Raw genomic sequence first — 8,515 nt, 5'->3', positions numbered from 1 at the left:
TTTTCACCTAATAAAGGATGGACATATATGGGGCTCCAACCGCCCTCACATCAAGATGTTTAGGATGCTTTAGATGCACGCTGGTAATATCATGACTCACTCTTGTTCTTTAAGCATCATCCAAGTAGATTTTGCGATTGAGTACTACCTTTCCCTCATCGCCAATAAGGCTCAAAGTGCTTTGTTCGAGATCACATTTCCATATTCACTCATATTTTTTAGTAACAAAGTTACTTAATTTTAAGTTTTAATGATATGACTTTACTGAAGTCAACGCACATAAATGATAAATGATTCTGTAGGTATGTAGGCCTACATTTAACTTAAGATATCTGATAAAGTGTATTCAATATGCGTCCTTGATTTTGTGGCAAAGTAACTTTCAAACAAAACAGTTTGAGATAGTATTTGCTTATTTTGGTTGCATTAATCTTTGTGTTTATGTAACTAAATTAAGAGATTTTTAATGAATCCATGACACCGAATAGAATTAGCTAGTTTCTATTTGAGCACTTTTGTCTGGTCACAAGACAAAGAAAATTTGATTGACAAAGGTAAGGAGAGTTATTTTATACTGTAATGACAACTTGTGGGTGTATGCTATGCGTAATATTTACATATTTAAGTCTGTGATGCTACATTACAAAACGAAATTAGCAAGCAAAGTAATACAGAGAGACAGGGACACAGGAGTGGCAGAAAGGTAAATTATGCATGTTATGTTAATGTAGGCTATGGTGTGATGGTATTACACCAGGACAGAAAAATATCCCAAGTATTTGCACTAAGAAAACAATAAGCTTATTGCCACTGTCATCCTTCGACTGGTTGACATCTTTTATCCAGATGAAGACAAATGCAAGATATATTTGTGGCGTCTCTGCTACCAGCTCTTCACCGTGATATCTACTTAGTATTTTTGTTTAAATTTGGTTCATTTCTTTGTGTGCTTTATTTGAATCTACTCAATTTAAACAGGTTATTCTTTATCAACTGATTTTAGTTACTGTACATTAGCTCAGCTTTAAACAAAAGTTAGATTTAATTGCTAATAAGTAGTAATAAGAAGACTAGTCAAGCTCATGACTGAGAATGTGTATCTCTTTTTACAGTGCATTGCCTTTTTTCATTGTTTGATTACTGTATGCAAAAAGCGAAAGTAAAGCACTGACAATAACTAAATAACTGTATTTTATTGCGTATGAACAAAGCGTTTTCGCCCCTAGCTTCCTGTTGAGCATTGAAGTTTTAGTGTTTGATCTATAAAAGTACATCACATTCACACCAATTCTTAGACTGACATTAGCTCTTTGGAAAGTGTCTGAGTGACCCTCAGACAGGGATGGAATCGTCAGCTTTATGAATAAAACAACAACCTGCTATAGAACGAATGTGATGCACAGAGCCAAAACCAATGGTTCAATAACACACATGCTGCAATTATGCACACTTGGTGACCACTATATTCTTCCTCAAGGGCGTCTTTATATTTGAAGGGGAAAAGAGAGCCTTTTACCTGCAGGATCATTGATTTATACTGGTGACATCCAGTAACAAGCTCACATGTCACAGCCAGGCAGCAGCCAGCTTATCATAAAGAAGGAGCAGACTTCAGGCAGCGGTGGTTCCATCCCCTGAAGGTCGACTGTCAGTTCACTGACTAAATTCATATGAATGGGTGAGACAGTGTGTGTGGTTAATGTCCCTGATAAAACTTATCCTCCACCTTGGCATACAGGTATGACAAATCCCAGACTGACAGAGATTTTCAATTAAACGATTGTCAGCTGTTGTTCAGCCCATTTTTATCTGCTTTGTGTGTGTGTGTGTGTGTGTGTGTGTGTGTGTGTGTGTGTGTGTGTGTGTGTGTGTGTGTGTGTATCCGTGCGGTGGGGGGGGGGGGGGGGGTCCACAATATTGATTTGCATGAGCTCTGCTAATTGAATTGTGAAAGCCTTACACAGCTGTGGTGTAAGTCTGTAGTTCTCTGACACACACATGCACACACTCTGACCCTCCTTGTGTCAATAAATAAAAAATTAGAAAATGTGTCCAAGTGTGACACGAAAGATTTTGGTCAGAAAAGCACATAATCCCCACTTTTGCTGACAATTCAGTCCATTAGAAGCTGTGTGTGCTGGAAAAAAATACAAGACAAATAGATTGTAGTCTGCCAGTTGACACTAATAAAACCATAAACTGCTTTTACAAACACAATGTGCTTCTCCTTTTAAATTGCTTTCAGGGGAATTCATCCAGATTCATACAATAGCTGATTTATCAGTAAGTTTGCACTGACATTTTCCTTTCCTGTATTCACTTCCTACCATCCTTTCCTTTCCAAAGTTGCCCATCTCTTCCTCATTTCAAATTGACAGTGAAGCCTCCAGCCACATAGATTCATTCTATCCTCCACCATGCTAAAAGTGGAATGGGTTCTGCTTTATGGTTAAACCCATTCCCCATAAAAAGTTAAATTTGAAGCTATTTCTTAACCTGCCATGTGATCCAGTAGTTACACGACGACACTAAATAATTTCTGTTGTCAGTTTTGAATTGTAATCAGACACAAGTATAAAAAGAGGCTCTGTTGTGTCATCCATCAGCTCTTCTGTGTCCTATCCTCTCATAACACTGTTGGCCAAGAGATAGAAACTCTTCATTTGTGCACTATTAACTTTAATTTCAACCAAAGACTTTGGATTAGTTCTTTCTAGATGTTGCTATGGTAACAGTGATGCAGTAATGCTCACAATGGATGAGGCTGTTTGATGTCCTGCAAAGCTTTTGGTGTTGGCTTATAGTGTTCTCCCCTCATCAGCAAAACAAAAGTTTAAAGTAAGACAAAAGGACTTTAAAAACACACTGGAGCACTATTTTTTTCCCCTAAGTTAGTGCCTTATATATGTTTTTATTCTAATTTCAGGTCCATTCACATGTTGCAGTTGTTGTTTCTGAATAAACATCTTTTGTACATTATCTGCATTGTTTTGGAGAGAAGTGTTTTTCGTTTTGTCTGTATGTCTAGCACATATGGCAAACAATGACAATGAAGATGACTTTGATATATATTCACATATTAACCTTAAAAAAGGCTCCTTACCTTTGATGTTGTCATACTTTGCAAGTAGTGCTAAATCATTTTGCCATGTGAACTTCATGAATAAAATGATTAAATCATAAAAATGCTCTCATTTTTAGCAATTTTCTCTTCTTACTTTCATGATTATTTCCAAGCGCTGATGAAATTGACTGTCAGACAACACAGTGATAATTCTGAGCAAGGTGAGGAGAGGGAAATATCCATTCAAAAGCACACTTCCATTAAAGAAGCCATTATTGCCTCAGCCATATAGGGTACATACTGTAATCACAGAGGAGGTTTATCTCTAAACTGTCTGCCTGCTCAAGTTTGTTTGCTATCAGTTATTACACTATGTGGTGAGGTTACACACAAGGAAAGAGTTTGATTTGTCAACATAATTATTCGTTAAATAACCTGAATTTTCATTATCTTATAAACCATCTTTTCTTAGCTTGTAATTAAGCCGCTCCTATAAAGATACTTAACTGGACTTTGCCAGAGAAACAGTTTCCATTGCAGATAATGCTAATCTGCATTTTTGTCTTAATGGGAAGTAAACTGGTTATGTCATGTGTTGTGTTGTACTGTCAGTATGAATTTTATGGATGTGTTTTACATCATTTAATGAAATATTGTCAATGAAGATATAGGAAGGGTAGCTATTGTTTAACACAGAATCTAATGGGGATTATAGATAAACAAGTCTTAATTGCGTGGTACTGAATTAAGTGAATTTCGGAGTTTCAATTAAGTTTCCTGTAATGGAAATCTAGGCATTTGTCTAGCTGTCATCTCACTCATAGTTTCATGGTGAAGTAGATCCTGCTCAAGCATGTCTTGTCTAAATCTGTTGACAGTGTCCTTCAAACATGGCAGCACCTGTACTGTAACAAGATCATGTTGCTACATGAAAGTTATCTTATTATCAGTGTCAGGTTTGTATCGATGGACCCATTAGCATAGTCGTGTCCTCTAAAGTGCCAGACGAATGTGTAGTCAACCATTTAAAAAGGTACCTGTAAAATGTTTGACAATAAGGTGCTTACAAAGGGTTTGATTGTTTACCTTTGAAGCTCGGCAAGGCAAGACAATTACCCCGAATCGCTCCCCCTGCTCCGTCAGGGTGTATGCTGTTCGCTGTTCCTGTGGTATATTGCCCCATGGGGATAGAGTTTTTAAAAAAAATGTTTTTAATTATTGGCTTGTCTTCCATTTAGTGGCTACATATTTATATTGAATCTTGTGAACAGAAAGTTAGGGACCAGTTTCTAAACCCTTTAATCTGAGTCATAGACTGAACTGTATAAACTGATGAAGTGACTTATTTGGGACATAAGGTTAGTACTGATCCCTTTAGAATGTGCAACATAACAGCAAGGTAAACATGTGTTGCTCCTTAAGGTACACAGAAAGACAAATCTAAGAGGGGTCCATGTGTCCAGAGAATTTACAAGGAGAGCAGGATGTACGGGAAGGTGTTGACCTGAGTACCAACTGTTGACCTGGGTAATAATTAAAGAAACAGATGTCCTTATATTGCTTTAAGCAATGCTGTATAAATATCAGTCCTTCTGTGCTTGTGAGGGATCACTATAGCCTTGTGACTCTGCACCATGGCAAGCCTGGTTGATGCTGTTCTACTTTGTTATTAAACTCATCATTATACAAGCAAGTCAGTGTCAATGGAGATTTCTTCATCATCTGCACATCCTCTAAGACTAAGAAACTGAACTGACCAATTGGTTTACTGACTATTGTATTTAATCTGCAAGTAAAAGTTTTTGACCTTCAAGGGGTTTGTCTAGAGTCAAAAGTTACATAAAAAAACAGCAAGGAAAACGTCCTTTTTAGAGGCAAAAAGCTTCAGTAAAAAACAGACTCATGATAAACAACAGCCATCTGCTCAAACGGTGTTGGGCTTGTAAAGTGGGATAGAGGGAGATGCAGAACAAACGACATGGATAGAGCTAAACAAAGCAACAACAACCAATAAATAGATTTATAGCTACAATATCAGTGATAATGGTAAGATATGTTTAGTATTGAGTGACAGCTAGGTATGATAATAGACTGATCAGACTAATCTTTACATAGCAACTGTAATGATGTTTAAACAGGGAGTCTGGGTTATGTTAATTATAGAGGTTAAAGTTGAGCAGCTCTAAGATTCACTTTAACATTTAGATAAAGTTAAAAGATATCAGTGATGTTTCCTGGGTTCATTGGGTGTTTCGAGTCATGCAACCTCATACACCTTCGCTCAGGTGACCCAGCCGGGGTTGGTCAAGCCCCGACTTGCATCCCAGCAGCAATAGGCCACAAATCCCTCCTTTTTATCCACAGTCCTCTGGAGGCTTTCTCTGCTGCCTCCATTGCTGTCCTGATGGCTGTTCTCCTTAGTGACCTTCTCAAACCCAGCACGGTGTAGACTCTGTGGAGAGAGCGTCCCGCAAAGCCTCTGCAGGCTACCTCAAGTGGATAACCATTTGCCCTTTACCCTCGTCCTCAAGGAGTCCCTGATATTTGGCCAGCTTCCTTTCAAAAGCCTCCTGAAATGCACAGTGAATTCTATCAGTATTATATATCAGTCTATAGTAATAGTGACAACATATCATACCATAAACACAATAGAAAAAGGTTCAACAACATAAACAATATTAAAAGTTGGGTCACTCTGTCTTAGACTTTATCAATCTGGACTGCCTGTGCCAGCACTGACTTTTCCCCCTGCTGCCTGTAAGAAACATTGCAGATTAAAGGCTTCAGTTTCAGGCTCAAAGGCAAACTCAGTATACAGTCTCAGCTCTCCTTCCAGTTACTAGTCTCTCATGCCGCATTGACAGCAGTGTTGAAAAAAAGTGTTGCAACATCACCAAACAAAAATGCTGAAACTTTTCAAACTTTGTATCGATTACTAGACATACATATTTGATACTCTTGCCTGCAAGCTTGCAAAGTGAGTGTCCAATGTACGACAAATGAAAGCATCTCGACCACAAATCCTGCTGAACCTACCTGGAACATTTCAACTGAGGTTGCAGTTTCCTCACCCTCAGAGAAATACAAGCAGTGCTTTTTTGCCCAATTAAAAAAAAAAGCTTTTAGATGTATCTACCACCTGCACTATAGTGTGCAATTCAGCCCCCCTTGACACTTTGACAAAAGTTTGCCAAAGAGAACACTTTATTGTGAGATTAGTGAATGTTTCTTCAGGCATAAAAAAAGTCTCAATTAATCATATTAGTAAAGAGAGAATCATACTTTTTGTCTTACAGATGTTGGGTCCAGCCAGGATGACAAAGTTCAGGCTGTGTCTCTTTGGAGAACCATGACAAAATACTCTTTATCCCAGCATGCCTTGCAGGTACTCCCAGAAGGCTTTGCCACACAACCAGCCAGGACAACCAGTGTTCTCTCTCTTTCATACGTCGTCTGGCAACGTCCGAGGATATCCCTCTGCTTCCTGTTTCACAGCACGCTTCTCTTTGTTCAAAAGTTTTGGCGCGCAGCTAACCCAAGGCCTTGAAGCATACCGACATCCTGAATTCCGAGCTTAGATCATCCATTTGAACGCATCTCTAAGAAGAGCGTCTTATTTCTCCCGTATTAAAACGGTATTGAGAGAGATTGTAAGGATTACGTCTCATTCCGTCCTGTAAAGAAAGGACATCCACGGAGATCACCTCGCTCGACGGAGGACACCACGGCCCTGCTCAACCCCTTGGACGCGCCACCATCACCATACAACTGCAGGGAGACGGCTAGAGACCGTCCCAGCGAAGGACCCTTTTGTTGCTTCTTTCATCAACCGTGGACAAAACGGTTACAAGTGAGGCTTAGCTAGGTCTGGGCAGTTAGATATAGAGAGTGTGTTTAATAACTGAGTTATTTTTGTGAAACGGTGATAATATTTGCTTGGTGTTTGACCACTGTGTCTTAGGTTTTACCAGAGTAAAATCTCTTTTGTTTCCTTTATTTGGGCCGCTGCATCCCGTGGGTTTCTCTGTGAACTCTTGCGTCATAACCGGGTAATAGACTCACTATCAGAAAGACTAGTGTGAACGCCGTCTGATACAAATTCGGCCACTGGCTTCTGGTAGTGAAGAAAACTATGCTCTGAGTTGTGCGTGAGTTCTAGGCTGCGATTGAGTTTCTGAGGTGCGCTTTTTTTTTCTCTCTCTCTCTCCCCACCTTTTACACGCTCACACAAGCACCTTTCGGCAGACGCACACACATAGATATCTGTGGCTTTCCAGACGCTGCAGAAACATAGATCAGGTAGACAATAGACCAGGTTAGGAGACCTGTATTCAGTGTCCGCCATCACGTGATCACGCGGGGTCACGCTGCCATTTTGATCTCTCTCTCTCTCTCTCTCTCTCTCTCACTCACACACACACACACACACACACACACACACACACACACACACACACTCACACACACACACACACACACACACACACACACACACACACACACACACGTGCCACGCTTGTTTGTTACCTGTAGTTTAGTTTATAATAGTTGTTTGTTTGATTGAGTTTCATTCATTAACTTGATGTTTCTTTGTTAAATAAATTCTGTTATAATTTAAAGAGCAGTTGTTTGTGATTACTGTGTATCTGCTTTGTGACTTAGGCTGGGTGAAAGGGCTTTGTGTTCGGATTTCACACCTTCAATTAAATACAGATTATTAATTATTGATGATATTGGTATTTAATTAAGTATTTTGAGACTGATATTTGTAATATTTTGGTTGTTCCCTGTGTACAGGGTGGTGCTCTGAGGTTCTATTAAACTCAGTTTAATAACAATTATTTATTTATATTAATAATTAAATAAACTTAATTATTAAAATTATTTTGACAACTAAATTTTACATTATAAAATCCAACCTAACCGTTGGTCAGGTATTCGCTCCTGAAAACCCCAACATAATGTTGCCGCCGTGGGAGGTCCCTATACAGAGTAAATAAACAAAGCATTTTGAAGAGTGATTTCTGCCATTAAAATCAATGAATCTGAATGAAATGAGAGCCGATGACAGTTTTATACACTGTTTGCACTTAAATGAGCAGATATCAGATGTTTGTCTGAAGCTTATCTTTTAATATGGTGCATTTGCCAAGGCATTGCATTGCTCTTGAAAAAGTGAAGAAAAGGAACTCAAGCGGCGGAGCACCTGCAAATGCACACACATGCACACAGAACATGAACTCACCCTGGTGCCTGCGATGCTTTGAAGTATAAATGCCTGGGGAGCAGGGGCGAAAATCTTAGAGCAGTTTGTGCTGAAATAGTAAAAACTTGACAGTATTGGATCTGTATCCATCGGGCAACAGAGCCAATTATGATTGTATAAGATAATGATTGAGTTATAGTGAAGGTCAACTGTATTGCTTTTGCATACACAGAATAGTTTCAGGT

This window comes from Symphodus melops (assembly GCF_947650265.1).
Source record: "Symphodus melops genome assembly, chromosome: 1".
Classification (NCBI taxonomy): domain Eukaryota; kingdom Metazoa; phylum Chordata; class Actinopteri; order Labriformes; family Labridae; genus Symphodus; species Symphodus melops.
Note: the sequence above shows the minus strand (reverse complement) of the source record.